Source organism: Rhinoderma darwinii, chromosome 1 (genome assembly GCF_050947455.1).
Source record: "Rhinoderma darwinii isolate aRhiDar2 chromosome 1, aRhiDar2.hap1, whole genome shotgun sequence".
Taxonomy (NCBI): Eukaryota; Metazoa; Chordata; class Amphibia; order Anura; family Rhinodermatidae; genus Rhinoderma; species Rhinoderma darwinii.
The window spans coordinates 216,773,126-216,790,402 of NC_134687.1; the positions used below are offsets into that span (position 1 = coordinate 216,773,126).

At 42.0% G+C, this 17,277-nt stretch overlaps 8 non-coding genes across 8 annotated transcripts; all 8 read right to left on the reverse strand.

Annotated features, from left to right (window-relative positions):
• Positions 1 to 690: 690 nt before the first annotated feature.
• TRNAK-UUU (transfer RNA lysine (anticodon UUU)) lies at positions 691 to 763 on the reverse strand. The gene has a single exon. It is a non-coding gene; the product is annotated as a tRNA-Lys (tRNA).
• Positions 764 to 1,539: 776 nt separating this feature from the next.
• Positions 1,540 to 1,612, reverse strand: TRNAK-UUU (transfer RNA lysine (anticodon UUU)). Its single transcript has one exon. It is a non-coding gene; the product is annotated as a tRNA-Lys (tRNA).
• Positions 1,613 to 2,388: 776 nt separating this feature from the next.
• Positions 2,389 to 2,461, reverse strand: TRNAK-UUU (transfer RNA lysine (anticodon UUU)). Its single transcript has one exon. It is a non-coding gene; the product is annotated as a tRNA-Lys (tRNA).
• Positions 2,462 to 6,606: 4,145 nt separating this feature from the next.
• TRNAK-UUU (transfer RNA lysine (anticodon UUU)) lies at positions 6,607 to 6,679 on the reverse strand. The gene has a single exon. It is a non-coding gene; the product is annotated as a tRNA-Lys (tRNA).
• A 305-nt stretch (positions 6,680 to 6,984) lies between these two features.
• TRNAK-UUU (transfer RNA lysine (anticodon UUU)) lies at positions 6,985 to 7,057 on the reverse strand. The gene has a single exon. It is a non-coding gene; the product is annotated as a tRNA-Lys (tRNA).
• A 745-nt stretch (positions 7,058 to 7,802) lies between these two features.
• On the reverse strand, positions 7,803 to 7,875 carry TRNAK-UUU (transfer RNA lysine (anticodon UUU)). Its single transcript has one exon. It is a non-coding gene; the product is annotated as a tRNA-Lys (tRNA).
• Positions 7,876 to 8,180: 305 nt separating this feature from the next.
• Positions 8,181 to 8,253, reverse strand: TRNAK-UUU (transfer RNA lysine (anticodon UUU)). Its single transcript has one exon. It is a non-coding gene; the product is annotated as a tRNA-Lys (tRNA).
• Positions 8,254 to 9,030: 777 nt separating this feature from the next.
• On the reverse strand, positions 9,031 to 9,103 carry TRNAK-UUU (transfer RNA lysine (anticodon UUU)). Its single transcript has one exon. It is a non-coding gene; the product is annotated as a tRNA-Lys (tRNA).
• Between the last annotated feature and the right edge of the window lie 8,174 nt (positions 9,104 to 17,277).

Here is a 17,277-nt window from a genome sequence, read left to right on the forward strand (position 1 = left end):
TCAAGGGTTACTTAGACAAGAAAAGTATAAAGTTATTTTGACTTGATAAAATCAGCTACGGTGCTAAAGTTTAAACAGTCAAGACATTGTTAGATCATACATTTTTCTTTTTTAAGGCATAAAGTTTAAATTTTGTTCTGACATCCAGGAAATCTTAAAAGCATTGACTAGTTCTTAGTTTCAAAGAGAGTTTCAGTCATGGATAAGTGATAGGTTGTTTTTCAAAAGACTTACACCTGAACAGGTACCCTGAGATCGAAAGTGTGATGCTCTATCAACTATTTACCTTAGTTTCAAAGAGAGTTTCAGTCATAGATAAGTGATAGATTGTTTTTTCAAAAGACTCATGTGATACTCTACCCACTAAACTATCCAGGCTCTATAAAACACAAAAATATGCAAGAAAATCGATGGTGTTATCATCATTTATATTTTGAGCTATAGCACTGTTATAATGTATATGCTTTTAAAGTCTACTTTCAGAAGAAGAGAAAAGTGTAATTTCATCTTGTCTTAATGAAATTCTCTAGGCTGCTAAAGTTTGAGGCGGCAAGACATCATTAGATCATACTTAATTCTATCCTTAAGACATAAAGTTACATCATTAATCCAATAATTTTTTTAGAGTATGAAATCTACGTAATGTTCAAATCATAAATAAGTGAAACGTCTTGATTTCTAAAAGACACACGCCTGAACAGGGACTTGAACCCTGGACCCTGAGATTAAAAGTCTGATGCTCTACCGACTGAGCTATCCAGGCTCTCCAAAACCAAAACGTGTGCGGGAAAATCGGCGTTTCTCTCCTTCTCATATATATTCTGACCTGGAGTGCTTTGTTATGTGGTTTCAAGGGTTACTTAGACAAGAAAAGTATAAAGTTATTTTGACTTGATAAAATCAGCTACGGTGCTAAAGTTTAAACAGTCAAGACATTGTTAGATCATACATTTTTCTTTTTTAAGGCATAAAGTTTAAATTTTGTTCTGACATCCAGGAAATCTTAAAAGCATGGACTAGTTCTTCGTTTCAAAGAGAGTTTCAGTCATGGATAAGTGATAGGTTGTTTTTCAAAAGACTTACACCTGAACAGGTACCCTCAGATCGAAAGTGTGATGCTCTATCAACTATTTACCTTAGTTTCAAAGAGAGTTTCAGTCATAGATAAGTGATAGATTGTTTTTTCAAAAGACTCATGTGATACTCTACCCACTAAACTATCCAGGCTCTATAAAACACAAAAATATGCAAGAAAATCGATGGTGTTATCATCATTTATATTTTGAGCTATAGCACTGTTATAATGTATATGCTTTTAAAGTCTACTTTCAGAAGAAGAGAAAAGTGTAATTTCATCTTGTCTTAATGAAATTCTCTAGGCTGCTAAAGTTTGAGGCGGCAAGACATCATTAGATCATACTTAATTCTATCCTTAAGACATAAAGTTACATCATTAATCCAATCATTTTTTTAGAGTATGAAATCTACGTAATGTTCAAATCATAAATAAGTGAAACGTCTTGATTTCTAAAAGACACACGCCTGAACAGGGACTTGAACCCTGGACCCTCAGATTAAAAGTCTGATGCTCTACCGACTGAGCTATCCAGGCTCTCCAAAACCAAAACGTGTGCGGGAAAATCGGCGTTTCTCTCCTTCTCATATATATTCTGACCTGGAGTGCTTTGTTATGTGGTTTCAAGGGTTACTTAGACAAGAAAAGTATAAAGTTATTTTGACTTGATAAAATCAGCTACGGTGCTAAAGTTTAAACAGTCAAGACATTGTTAGATCATACATTTTTCTTTTTTAAGGCATAAAGTTTAAATTTTGTTCTGACATCCAGGAAATCTTAAAAGCATGGACTAGTTCTTCGTTTCAAAGAGAGTTTCAGTCATGGATAAGTGATAGGTTGTTTTTCAAAAGACTTACACCTGAACAGGTACCCTGAGATCGAAAGTGTGATGCTCTATCAACTATTTACCTTAGTTTCAAAGAGAGTTTCAGTCATAGATAAGTGATAGATTGTTTTTTCAAAAGACTCATGTGATACTCTACCCACTAAACTATCCAGGCTCTATAAAACACAAAAATATGCAAGAAAATCGATGGTGTTATCATCATTTATATTTTGAGCTATAGCACTGTTATAATGTATATGCTTTTAAAGTCTACTTTCAGAAGAAGAGAAAAGTGTAATTTCATCTTGTCTTAATGAAATTCTCTAGGCTGCTAAAGTTTGAGGCGGCAAGACATCATTAGATCATACTTAATTCTATCCTTAAGACATAAAGTTACATCATTAATCCAATAATTTTTTTAGAGTATGAAATCTACGTAATGTTCAAATCTTAAATAAGTGAAACGTCTTGATTTCTAAAAGACACATGCCTGAACAGGGACTTGAACCCTGGACCCTCAGCTTAAAAGTCTGATGCTCTACCGACTGAGCTATCCAGGCTCTCCAAAACCAAAACATGTGCGGGAAAATCTGCATTTCTCTCCTTCTCATATATATTCTGACCTGGAGTGCTTTGTTATGTGGTTTCAAGAGTTACTTAGACAAGAAAAGTATAAACTTATTTTGACTTGATAAAATCAGCTACGGTGCTAAAGTTTAAACAGTCAAGACTTTGTTAGATCATACATTTTTCTTTTTTAAGGCATAAAGTTTAAATTTTGTTCTGACATCCAGGAAATCTTAAAAGCATGGACTAGTTCTTCGTTTCAAAGAGAGTTTCAGTCATGGATAAGTGATAGGTTGTTTTTCAAAAGACTTACACCTGAACAGGTACCCTCAGATCGAAAGTGTGATGCTTTATCAACTATTTACCTTAGTTTGAAAGAGAGTTTCAGTCATAGATAAGTGATAGATTGTTTTTTCAAAAGACTCATGTGATACTCTACCCACTAAACTATCCAGGCTCTATAAAACACAAAAATATGCAAGAAAATCGATGGTGTTATCATCATTTATATTTTGAGCTATAGCACTGTTATAATGTATATGCTTTTAAAGTCTACTTTCAGAAGAAGAGAAAAGTGTAATTTCATCTTGGGAATTCAAGATGATGATAAAATTCCAGTCATTGACACAAGGCCTCAATCTAACACCAGGATTTATGAGCCACTACATGGACACACGTCACGTCCCCCATCAGACTGACTCCAGATGCCTTAACTCCTAAGTCATCACCCCTATAACCTCAGTTTTATTGCCCCGGCTTATCTTAATGATGTATCACCTCATGTACTAATTGTCTTTGTGTAACATCTAAATGTTGTGCTTTTTTTTAAGTCATTCATTTGTAAACTGCCTGAAGAAGGGGCCTCTGTGCTCTGAAAGCTTGCATATAGAACTTTTATGGTTAGCCAATAAAGGTATCATACCTATTATACTTTTGTCTTTTTTGACACAAAAGTATTTAACATTTCATATTGTCTCTGGCTAACATGGTACTACACTATTTTTTACTGTACTTCGTGAAAATGGAGGATACCCCAATGTACCGAACACAAATGGATCTTAAAAACCTACTGAAGAAACTGGCACAACTGAATAGCGACATATTCTTCCTAACCAGATGCAAAAAGGAGAATCTTATCCCCAAAGGCCTCATGATCAAGAACCCAACGGAATATACCTACAACACTCACTTTTCACAGAAACTTTGCTACAGATCATCGGAAAGACTGCGGAATCACTTTATTGGATTTTTTTACAACAAGAAAAGAACCATCCAAAATGAGATTAATTCCCTAAGTGATACAATACAAGGACCTGGATCAAGTCTAACCAAGCAAGTATTAAAGGAATTCTACAATAAATTACAAAATCAACTTATCATCTGCAAACAAAAGAAACTCCACAGACTAAGGAAGAAATCGGGTCTCAAAATACAAGAAGGAAAGCAAAATCCACATAACCATTTGGATATACCATCCTCTGTTGTAAACCTCTCTCAGTATGAACCAAGCAAAATGGAAATGAATGTTCTATCTAAAGGACTTACATTTTGTCCCACTAAACCACTTGACAGAGCCCAGTTTTGCAGTGACGTGGAGGAATACTTCCGCAGATTGCGGCTGAAAGAATTCTTTTCTGACAAAACAGATATGACATCACAAGCCGGGATGGGAAAAGAAACATCAAGAAAGAAGAAGACTACAAACTGGACGCCACAACCTGGATACAATCAAACTCTGGATTACTACATAGACTGCTTCAGAAAAAAAGTTAAATCTGAGATCTTGGACCAACAACACAAAGTAACACACAATCTCAGCATGGAGGAAAGGAATGCAACAAAATCACTAAAATCCAACAGAGACATCATCATCAAACCAGCAGATAAAGGAGGCGCTGTAGTGATTCTGAATACATCCGATTATATCCAGGAGGCACACAGACAACTCTCAGACAGAAAATACTACACCCTGCTTAATGAAGACCCCACCAAACAATACACAGTAGAACTTGTCCGTATCATCAATAATTTCAACGCTGTATCAGACAGTTTAATGGACCTTATACCGGACAATCCCAGAATGGGAACATTCTACATGTTACCTAAAATACATAAAGAAGGCAATCCAGGGAGACCAATCATTTCAGGTGTTGGGACTTTAACTGAGAATATTTCTGGCTGGGTGGAAAATCTTCTAAAGCCCTTGGTGAGGTGCACACCCAGTTATGTTCAGGACACCACAGACGTCCTCTGCAAACTCTCAGCCCTAGGTCCACTACCAGAGGGAACAATATTGGCAACTATGGATGTGGAATCTTTATATTCTAACATCCCCCATGAGGATGGCATAGCCGCATGCCAACACTTTCTTCAAAAGAACAATCTAGCGACAGAGCCAGCCCTACAACTCATCAGGTTCGTACTCCATCACAATTATTTTTTATTTGACAAAGACATATATCTGCAATGTATGGGAAGCGCTATGGGTAGCAAAATGTCACCACAATATGCTAACCTGTTCATGGCCAAACTAGAGGAAGAGTTTTTATCAACCTGCGCAACTAAACCTCTAGCATATTTCCGGTACATTGATGACCTGCTGATAATCTGGACAGGCTCTGAACATGAACTGCTTTCTTTCCACAAAAACTTCAACAAGTTCCATCCTACCATCAAACTCACTCTCAACTACTCTACATCTCAAATACATTTTCTGGACATGACCATACACATGAGAGACAATACCATACAAACAACAATCTACCATAAACCTACAGGCCGTCCAGCATATCTGAGATGGAACAGCTTCCATCCGAGACACATAAAGAAATCCATCATCTACAGCCAGGCTCTGCGATACATACGGATCTGTTCAGACTGTGAAGACACAAAACAACACCTGCTATCACTGAGGAATACATTCTTACAACAGGGATACCATCCAAGGATTATAGATGATCAGATCTACAGAGCAACAAGAATTCCAAGGAGCAATCTTCTGGAGTACAAAAAGAAGGAAGACAACAGCAGGGTTCCCCTAGTGGTCATATACAACCCCTAAATGAACATCTTGAGGAAAATTGCTGCTGATCTCCAACCCATATTTAACAAAGACAATAAACTGAAGGAAATATTCCCAGATTTACCACTCCTTGCCTACAAACAGCCACCAAACCTAAGGAATCTCCTGGTCAGAAGTGCCCTCTCACCACCATCAGAGACTGGCACTTTTCCTTGCAACAGTAGAAAATGCAAGACCTGTACCAACATCTGGTCATCAAACACCATCCAGATACCAAACACGCAGCAGGACTATAAAATCACTGGCACGTTCTCCTGTACATCCTCCAATGTAGTGTACATGATCCTGTGTACAAGGTGCATCAATAAAGGAATCTACATTGGAAAAACAATACAAAAACTACAAACCAGGATGAATCTTCACAGACATACAATAAAACAGGAGGTGGATACACCCGTGGGAAAACACTTCTCTGGACCTGATCACAGTTTGGCAGATTTAAAGGTACTCATTCTGAAGGGTCATTTTAAAAACAACAGAGAAAGAAAAATTTGGGAATTCAAGATGATGATAAAATTCCAGTCATTGACACAAGGCCTCAATCTAACACCAGGATTTATGAGCCACTACATGGACACACGTCACGTCCCCCATCAGACTGACTCCAGATGCCTTAACTCCTAAGTCATCACCCCTATAACCTCAATTTTATTGCCCCGGCTTATCTTAATGATGTATCACCTCATGTACTAATTGTCTTTGTGTAACATCTAAATGTTGTGCTTTTTTCTAAGTCATTCATTTGTAAACTGCCTGAAGAAGGGGCCTCTGTGCTCTGAAAGCTTGCATATAGAACTTTTATGGTTAGCCAATAAAGGTATCATACCTATTATACTTTTGTCTTTTTTGACACAAAAGTATTTAACATTTCATCTTGTCTTAATGAAATTCTCTAGGCTGCTAAAGTTTGAGGCGGCAAGACATCATTAGATCATACTTAATTCTATCCTTAAGACATAAAGTTACATCATTAATCCAATAATTTTTTTAGAGTATGAAATCTACGTAATGTTCAAATCATAAAAAAGTGAAACGTCTTGATTTCTAAAAGACACACGCCTGAACAGGGACTTGAACCCTGGACCCTCAGATTAAAAGCCTGATGCTCTACCGACTGAGCTATCCAGGCCCTCTGAAACAAAAACGTGTGCGGGAAAATAGGCGTTTCTCTACTTCTCATATATATTCTGACCTGGAGTGCTTTGTTATGTGGTTTCAAGGGTTACTTAGACAAGAAAAGTATAAACTTATTTTGACTTGATAAAATCAGCTACGGTGCTAAAGTTTAAACAGTCAAGACATCATTAGATCATACTTAATTCTATCCTTAAGACATAAAGTTACATCATTAATCCAATAATTTTTTTAGAGTATGAAATCTACGTAATGTTCAAATCATAAATAAGTGATATGTCTTGATTTCTAAAAGACACATGCCTGAACAGGGACTTGAACCCTGGACCCTCAGATTAAAAGTCTGATGCTCTACCGACTGAGCTATCCAGGCTCTCCAAAATCAAAAAATATATATTCTGACTTGGAGTGCTTTGTTATGTGGTTTCAAGGTTTACTTAGACAAAGAAAAGTATAAACTTATTTTGACTTGATAAAATCAGCTACGGTGCTAAAGTTTAAACAGTCAAGACATTGTTAGATCATACATTTTTCTTTTTTAAGGCATAAAGTTTAAATTTTATTCTGACATCCAGGAAATCTTAAAAGCATGGACTAGTTCTTAGTTTCAAAGAGAGTTTCAGTCATGGATAAGTGATAGGTTGTTTTTCAAAAGACTTACACCTGAACAGGTACCCTGAGATCGAAAGTGTGATGCTCTATCAACTATTTACCTTAGTTTCAAAGAGAGTTTCAGTCATAGATAAGTGATAGATTGTTTTTTCAAAAGACTCATGTGATACTCTACCCACTAAACTAGCCAGGCTCTATAAAACACAAAAATATGCAAGAAAATCGACGGTGTTATCATCACTTATATTTTGAGCTATAGACTTTGTTATAATGTATATGCTTTTAAAGTCTACTTTCAGAAGAAGAGAAAAGTGTAATTTCATCTTGTCTTAATGAAATTCTCTAGGCTGCTAAAGTTTGAGGCGGCAAGACATCATTAGATCATACTTAATTCTATCCTTAAGACATAAAGTTACATCATTAATCCAATAATTTTTTTAGAGTATGAAATCTACGTAATGTTCAAATCTTAAATAAGTGAAACGTCTTGATTTCTAAAAGACACACGCCTGAACAGGGACTTGAACCCTGGACCCTCAGGTTAAAAGTCTGATGCTCTACCGACTGAGCTATCCAGGCTCTCCAAAACCAAAACGTGTGCGGGAAAATCGGCGTTTCTCTCCTTCTCATATATATTCTGACCTGGAGTGCTTTGTTATGTGGTTTCAAGAGTTACTTAGACAAGAAAAGTATAAACTTATTTTGACTTGATAAAATCAGCTACGGTGCTAAAGTTTAAACAGTCAAGACATCATTAGATCATACTTAATTCTATCCTTAAGACATAAAGTTACATCATTAATCCAATAATTTTTTTAGAGTATGAAATCTACGTAATGTTCAAATCATAAATAAGTGATATGTCTTGATTTCTAAAAGACACACGCCTGAACAGGGACTTGAACCCTGGACCCTCAGATTAAAAGTCTGATGCTCTACCGACTGAGCTATCCAGGCTCTCCAAAACCAAAACGTGTGCGGGAAAATCTGCATTTCTCTCCTTCTCATATATATTCTGACCTGGAGTGCTTTGTTATGTGGTTTCAAGAGTTACTTAGACAAGAAAAGTATAAACTTATTTTGACTTGATAAAATCAGCTACGGTGCTAAAGTTTAAACAGTCAAGACATTGTTAGATCATACATTTTTCTTTTTTAAGGCATAAAGTTTAAATTTTGTTCTGACATCCAGGAAATCTTAAAAGCATGGACTAGTTCTTAGTTCCAAAGAGAGTTTCCGTCATGGATAAGTGATAGGTTGTTTTTCAAAAGACTTACACCTGAACAGGTACCCTCAGATCGAAAGTGTGATGCTCTATCAACTATTTACCTTAGTTTCAAAGAGAATTTCAGTCATAGATAAGTGATAGATTGTTTTTTCAAAAGACTCATGTGATACTCTACCCACTAAACTATCCAGGCTCTATAAAACACAAAAATATGCAAGAAAATCGATGGTGTTATCATCATTTATGTTTTGAGCTATAGACTTTGTTATAATGTATATGCTTTTAAAGTCTACTTTCAGAAGAAGAGAAAAGTGTAATTTCATCTTGTCTTAATGAAATTCTCTAGGCTGCTAAAGTTTGAGGCGGCAAGACATCATTAGATCATACTTAATTCTATCCTTAAGACATAAAGTTACATCATTAATCCAATAATTTTTTTAGAGTATGAAATCTACGTAATGTTCAAATCATAAATAAGTGAAACGTCTTGATTTCTAAAAGACACACGCCTGAACAGGGACTTGAACCCTGGACCCTCAGATTAAAAGTCTGATGCTCTACCGACTGAGCTATCCAGGCTCTCCAAAATCAAAAAATATATATTCTGACTTGGAGTGCTTTGTTATGTGGTTTCAAGGGTTACTTAGACAAAGAAAAGTATAAACTTATTTTGACTTGATAAAATCAGCTACGGTGCTAAAGTTTAAACAGTCAAGACATTGTTAGATCATACATTTTTCTTTTTTAAGGCATAAAGTTTAAATTTTGTTCTGACATCCAAGAAATCTTAAAAGCGTGGACTAGTTCTTAGTTTCAAAGAGAGTTTCAGTCCTGGATAAGTGATAGGTTGTTTTTCATGTTTTTCAAAAGACTTACACCTGAAAAGGTACCCTCAGATCGAAAGTGTGATGCTCTATCAACTATTTACCTTAGTTTCAAAGAGAGTTTCAGTCATAGATAAGTGATAGATTGTTTTTTCAAATCTGATATCCAATAATTTTTTTAGAGCATGAAATCTACGTAATGTTCAAATCATAAATAAGTGAAAGGTCTTGATTAGAGATGAGCGAACTTATGAAAAGTTCGGTTAGGCTGGTTCACCGAATTACATGAAAAAGTTCGATTCGGACCGAACTAGTTCTGACCGAACTTGTAATTCAATTAAGCCCCTAAAAATCGTGTATAACACTGTTTAAAAGCCCTAGAAGCCCTGTATAACACTCTTAGGTCCCCATGAGTGTATCCAAGTACTTTTGAGCTGTCTTTAAGGCAAAGTTAGTGTCAAAGTTACGCCAACATGTATGGCTATAGGAAAACGGATGGGACACGGTGATAACTAACAGAAACCACTGCACTTGTGCATGTTGTATGCTTAATGCATTGTTCAAAAAGGTGCAAAAATTAACCATTTTTGGCGGCAGATGCCTGCCAGGGTTCATACATATAAGGTGGTAAAAGAAGAAGCAATGGCTTTTGACAAGCCCTCAAAAAATTTACCCTTTATGGTGGCAGATGCCTGCCGGGGTTCATCCATACATGGATGTAAAAGCAACAAGCAATGGCTTTTCACAAGCCCTCCAAAAATGTACCCTTTTTATTGGTAGATGCCTTCCGGGGTTCTTCCATACATGGATGTAAAAGCAACAACAAGCAATGGCTTTTCACAAGCCCTCAAAAAATTTACCCTTTATGGTGGCAGATGCCTGCCGGGTTTCATACATATATGGTGGTAAAAGAAGAAGTCATTACTTAGCCATTGCTTTTTCAAAGCCCTCAAAAAATTAACCCTTTTTGGGAGTAGCAACAGGTTTTGCATCTGGAAAGTGAAGAAGCTATAAAAGAACAAAAATGATTCCTTTTTTAGGATCATCTGGCAGTATCAGACGGCAGCAGGGATGGTGTATTGGTGGTAGAAGTTGTAGTAGTAGATCCAACAGCAGCAAATGAAAACAGATTGGACAGGACAGAATCCCGGTGGTTGTGTAGGCCAGGTTGTAGCAGAGAGCAGTGGAGGTGGATTGGTGGTGGTTGACTGGTAGTAGTGGTGGTGGTGGACTACTGACAGCAAGAGTGGGGGTGGTAGTAGTAGCTGCATCAACAGCACAGCAGCACATTAAAAAAGAGTGGACAGGACAAAGCCCTGTGGTTGTTTTTCTGAAACTTGTCAGAGGTACTGCGGATCGTGCTGTGTATGAGGACCGGCGTCGGTTACTAGGCAGACACAGACAACATGGAAGATCAAGCCAAGGCTTCCTTTGGAAAAAACATGTGGAAAATAAACTTTGGCAGAATTTTACAATCCCCAAGATAAAAAGAGGACATTAAAAAAAGACTGTGGTGGGGCAGGCCTGCTTGTAGCAGACGGCAGTGGAGGTGTATTGGTGGTAGTAGAGGTAGCCAACAGACGGCAAGGGTGGTAGTAGTAGTAGTAGTAGCAGCAAATTAAAACAGACTGGACAGTCACAGGACAAAGACCTGTGGTGGGGCAGGCCTCATGCCTGCTTGTAGCAGACGGCAGTGGAGGTGTATTGGTGGTAGCAGAGAAGCCAACGGACAGCAAGGGTGGTGGTGGTAGTAGTAGCAGCACATTAAAAGAGACTGGACAGTCACAGGACAAAGCCCTGTGGTGGGGCAGGCCTCAGGCCTGCTTGTAGCAGCCGGTAGTGGAGGTGTATTGGTGGTAGTAGAGGTAGCCAACGGACAGCAAGTGTGGTGGTAGTAGTAGTAGCAGCAAATTAAAACAGACTGGACAGTCACAGGACAAAGCCCTGTGGTGGGGCTGGCCTCAGGCCTGCTTGTAGCAGATGGCAGTGGAGGTGTATTGGTGGTAGTAAAGGTAGCCAACGGACAGCAAGGGTGGTGGTGGTAGTAGTAGTAGCAGCACATTAAAACAGACTGGACAGTCACAGGACAAAGCCCTGTGGTGGGGCTGGCCTCAGGCCTGCTTGTAGCAGACGGCAGTGGAGGTGTATTGGTGGTAATAGAGGTAGCCAACGGACAGCAAGGGTGGTGGTGGTAGTAGTAGTAGCAGCACATTAAAACAGACTGGACAGTCACAGGACAAATCCCTGTGGTGGGGCAGGCCTCAGGCCTGCTTGTAGCAGACGGCAGTGAAGGTGTATTGGTGGTAGTAGAGGTAGCCAACGGACAGCAAGGGTGGTGGTGGTAGTAGTAGCAGCACATTAAAAGAGACTGGACAGTCACAGGACAAAGCCCTGTGGTGGGGCAGGCCTCAGGCCTGCTTGTAGCAGACGGCAGTGGAGGTGTATTGGTGGTAGTAGAGGTAGCCAACGGACAGCAAGGGTGGTGGTAGTAGTAGTAGCAGCACATTAAAACAGACTGGACAGTCACAGGACAAAGACCTGTGGTGGGGCTGGCCTCAGGCCTGCTTGTAGCAGACGGCAGTGGAGGTGTTTTGGTGGTAGTAGAGGTAGCCAACGGACAGCAAGGGTGGTGGTAGTAGTAGTAGCAGCACATTAAAACAGACTGGACAGTCACAGGACAAAGCCATGTGGTGGGGCTGGTCTCAGGCCTGTTTGTAGCAGACGGCAGTGGAGGTGTATTGAGAGGTAGCCAATGGACAGCAATGGTGGTGGTAGTAGTAGTAGTACCTGCTCTAATACAGAAGACCACTGATTGTCTGTCCGCTGTCTCTAACATCATGTCCTCACTATATCTGAAACTGAATCTTTCTGAAACTGAGCTCCTTGTGTTCCCACCATCTACTAACCTCCCCAAACCTGATGTCTTCATCTCTGTGTGTGGCACCACCATCACTGCTAAGCAGCATGCCCGCTGTCTCGGAGTTATTTTTGACTCAGATCTTTCCTTTACTCCTCACATACAATCACTTTCACGCTCCTGTCATTTTCACCTCAAAAACATCTCCAGAATCCGCTCTTTTCTTACGGAGGAAACCGCCAAAACTCTCATTGTTGCTCTGATTCCCTCTCGTCTTGACTACTGTAACTCATTACTAGTCGGTCTTCCCCTCACTAAACTCTGCCCTTTCCAATCTATCCTCAATGCAGCAGCCAGGCTCATCTTTATGACCAACCGCTACACCAACGCCTCTACCCTGTGCCAGTCACTGCACTGGTTGCCCATCCCCTTCCGAATAAAATTCAAACTTATTACTCTCACCCACAAAGCTCTCCACAGTGCTGCACCTCCTTACATCTCCTCCCTCATCTCTGTCTACCACCCTACTCGGGCTCTACGTTCTGCCAACGACCTTAGATTAAAATCCTCCATAATCCGAACCTCCCACTCCCGTCTCCAAGATTTCTCTCGTGCTGCACCCGTCCTCTGGAATGTGCTACCCCAGACAATCAGATTAATTCCCAATATCCACAGTTTTAAACGTGCCCTGAAAACACATCTATTTAGACAGGCCTATAACATTCCCTAATCTGACTCCTTTCCATGGCCCTCCTTTTAGATTAGTCATCAGAATAAGATTCCCTCACACTCCTTCTCTTCATGTCCGTCATACACGGATACTGGCTGGTGACCGGCTCATGCAGCTTTATGTTACCACCGCATGTGTATAAAAATGGCCGGACCATTGTACAGAACAAACACTGTTACACTTTGTTTCTCCCTTATTTCCTCATAGATTGTAAGCTCTTGCGAGCAGGGTCCTCACTCCCCAGGTTTGAATTGTAAATGAACTTTGTCACTATGTAATGTCTGATATTGTTTGTTTCATGTTCCCTCTAAATTGTAAAGTGCTGCGTAATATGTTGGCGCTATATAAATAAAGATTATTATTATTATTATTAGTAGTAGTAGTAGTAGCACATTAAAAGAGACTGGACAGTCACAGGACAAAGCCCTGTGGTGGGGCAGGCCTGCTTGTAGCAGACGGCAGTGGAGGTGTATTGGTGGTAGAAGAGGTAGCCAACGGACAGCAAGGGTGGTAGTAGTAGTAGCAGCACATTAAAAGACAGTGGACAGTCACAGGACAAAGCCCTGTGGTGGGGCAGGCCTGCTTGTAGCAGACGGCACTGGGGGTGGATTGGTGGTAGAAGTAGTAGCAGCACCAACAGCGGCACATTAAAAATAAGAGCGGACAGGACAGAATCCCGTAGTAGCAGGCGGCAGTAGCAGGCTGCAGCAGCAGCAGCAATGTCAGATCTAATCAGTGGCATCAGGCACAGGGGTTTTAAAATCCTCACCGATCCACGCTTGATTCATTTTCAGAAACGTGAGATATTCCAAGCTGTTGGCGGACAATCTTGTTCGCTTAGGGGTGACGAAGCCCCCTGCCGTGCTCAATACCCTCTCTGACGCTACACTGGAGGGTGGACAAGACAGTACACCCATAGCAAACTGGGCCAGTTCTTGCCAATGATCCAATCTGCTGACCCAGAAGTCCATGGGGTCTGGGATCAGCAGTTCTGATGGAGAAAGGGCACAGTCCAGGTACAAGTGAACCTGGTTGTTTAGGTGCTGCACCTGGTGATGGTGAACATCCCTTTGGTGACTACGATGTGTGTCAGGTCGGGGTATTGGATGTAAAAATATAGTCATCATATTTTCCAAACTGAATTGGCTGCTGCTGCTGCCGCCTATTACAGAGGTAGCTCTGCCAGAGGCGGTGGAACGATGAGACAGTGGGGAGCGGAGAGTGGCCACCCGGTCAGACATGCTTGCAGCAGGTGTTTGCCGTTTGAAAGCCGTGACAAGCTGGTTGCATAGCTTCTCTCGATAATAAGCCAATTTTGCCTCCCTCTCGGAAGGCGCAAAAAACTCCCCCATTCTGGCTTTATACCGAGGGTCTAAAAGTGTGGCTATCCAGTACTCATCTCTTTGCTTCATGCTAACAATACGACAGTCAGCGCGCAAGTAACGAAGCATACAGCTCGCCATCCTGGCCAGCGTTTCAGAGGGCCCGGTTGGTTCCATCTCCGCCCCATACTGCCATAGTTGTCCATCATCAAAGTCGTCGTCAGACTCGTCATCACCATCACTGTCATGCTGTGCGGCTGCCTCGTCCCCTATCCCTTCCTGTGATTCCATCTCCAAATTCAGCTCCTCTTCTGGTCCTGTTTCCTCATCCTCCTCCTCCTCCTCCTCAACATCCATAGCCAGATGTGATCCTTCCTCCATCCTTTGCTGAATCATCGCTGTGAGCGTTTGCTCCATAATGAATATCAGCCACATAACATCGTTCATTCCGCTAGCGTCACGGCTCACAAATCGTGTGGCCTCTTCAAAGGGCCTCAAACGCGACATGCGTCTCTAACCAGCTGCCAGTGCCTGAGCTCGAAATTCCACTGGCTCCAAACGCTGCCCGTCTGCTGCATCAGGAAATCATTCACGGCTTTCCGCTGTTCATACAGACGGTCCAACATGTGCAGGGTGGAATTCCAGCGTGTTGGAACGTCGCAAATCAGGCTGTGTTCTGGGAGATTGTTTTGACGCTGCAAGTCCAGGAGGGCGTGCTTAAATGCATACGAACGTCTAAAGCGAACACAAACCCTCCTGGACATGGCCAGCACACCCTTCAAACCAACATATGACTTTAAGAAGCGTGTTATAACCAGATTGATCACATGTGTAATGCAAGGAGCGTGTGTCAGGTGACCTAGACGCAGTGCAGCCACAACGTTCTTCCCGTTATCAGAGACAACATTGCGCAGTGTGAGTTTCAGAGGAGACAGCCTGCGTGTGATTTCCTCCTTGATGCACAGCAGCAGCTCCTGCCCTGTGTGGCTTTTCTCGCCCAGGCTCAGCAGGTGTAAGACAGCGTTGTGGCGCTTCACCTTGCACCTATGAAAAGAGGAGGGAGGAGGAGTGGAAGATACGCTGTGTCCTGTCGGGGACGGGAAGACCTCCATTGAGGAGGGCAAGGATGAGGAGGAGGAGTAGGAGGATGGTAGGCACCTGGTGTCCAGAGTTGAACCAGAAAGATACAAGCATGGAGGTGGTAATGCCTGGCATTGCTGCGGTGGTGCATCGGACTACAAAATATTGACCCAGTGGGCCGTGAAAGACATGTACTGTCCCTGCCCATAGTTGATGCTCCACGTGTCGACGGTGGCATGTACCCTGCTGCACACGGATAATTGCAAGGACTGGCCCACCTTTTCCTCCACGTGCTTGTGCAAGGCAGGGACAGCTGTTATGGAGAAGTAATGGCGGCTAGGTATTCGCCACCTAGGCTGAGCGCACGCCATCAATTGCTTGAAGCCGGCGGAGTCGACCAGGTGGTACGGCAGCGACTGCACCACCAACAACTTAGCCAGGTGTGAATTAAGCCGCACGACAAGTGGATGACTGGGTATATATTGTTGCTTATTGGACAACGATTCCGTAATGGATAACTGACGGGACGTAGGAGTAGCACTAGATGACAGTGATGATGATGATGACAACGACATGGTGGATAAGGCCTGACTACTACTTAGATGACAGGGACTCGGAGGAGCAGCAGCAGCGGCGGCAGAGGGGTCTTCATTAGATGTACATGATGGTGGGGCATGTCGATTGTCCCACATGGCCTTGTGATGCCGCTCCATGTGTTTACGTAGAGCGGTAGTTGCTACATTGCTGCCCTGCCCACGCCTTACTTTCTGCTTGCAGATACGGCACTGTGCCATGTTTTCGTCCTCCGGGAAGGTACAGAAAAATTGCCACACGGCAGAGTACCGTAAAGAGGTAGTACCACGTCCACCACCACCACCACCCGAGCTTGCCCCTTGTCTGGCAGGCTTTTTTCGGGAGCCACCACCAGTAGCATCAGTGTCGCCGTCACTGGCTCCTGAGCTGACCCTACTGCTGCAACGTTTTGCAGATTGACTTACCCCTACCTCGGCTTGGCTGTTTATCACTGCCAGTGCCGCCACTACTACCCTCCTCCTCTGACGCCGTCATCACCTCATCACCTGGTTCCCACATCCTGTCTAAAACAACATCATCATAGCCCTCCTCATCATCCCCACCACTTCTGTCACGGTCTTGTGAATGTGATATGACATCATGGCGGGCTCCATGCCCCCTCTCATTACTGCGTCTGCCACCACGGCTACCACCAACACCCCCACTACCACAGCTATGAGTCTCGGACACCGCTTCCACCTCCACCACAACACACTCCGTTGGCTGACTCGCGGAAAACAAATCATCATCACTATGTTGTTCAGTATCTTCCTTCGCACCCGAGGAGATGTCTCTTAGGACTCTCAGGAAAGATGGCTTCCCGCTAGGAAGGGGGAGTGAAGACATAGATGATGGAATGGAAACGCTAGAAATACCCATATTACTACTGTCACTGTGCCAAGGAACTGTAGAGGATCTGGAATCCAATGAAACCTGGCTTGAAGCCAGATCGTCAGAGTCTTCCTGCTGAGATGACCGCGAGCCAGCCAACCAGTCCACAATGGCCGTATTGTCTAAAGTAACCCGCCCACCGGAGGACAAGTCTGGCTTGCTGATAATGCTACTACTACCAGCAGGCACATGGTTGCTGCTACTAGTAGAACTGGGCACATGTCTTGTGCCACAAATGCTGGTACTGGGTCTGGCACCAACAGATCCAACATTTGGACTGGAAGAGGACATGGCATGGGTGTTTTTTCCTCTACCCCGTCCTTTCACAACCTTTTTTTTACCAGACATTTCACTGCTGTGCTGGAGTGCAGCAAGTTGAATCAAAACCCCTTCCCCTACTAGAGGAATGAGGCCATTATAAAATATTATTGGACTGGCTGAAAATGAGTGACTGTGAATAGGTGGCAGTCAGTGTA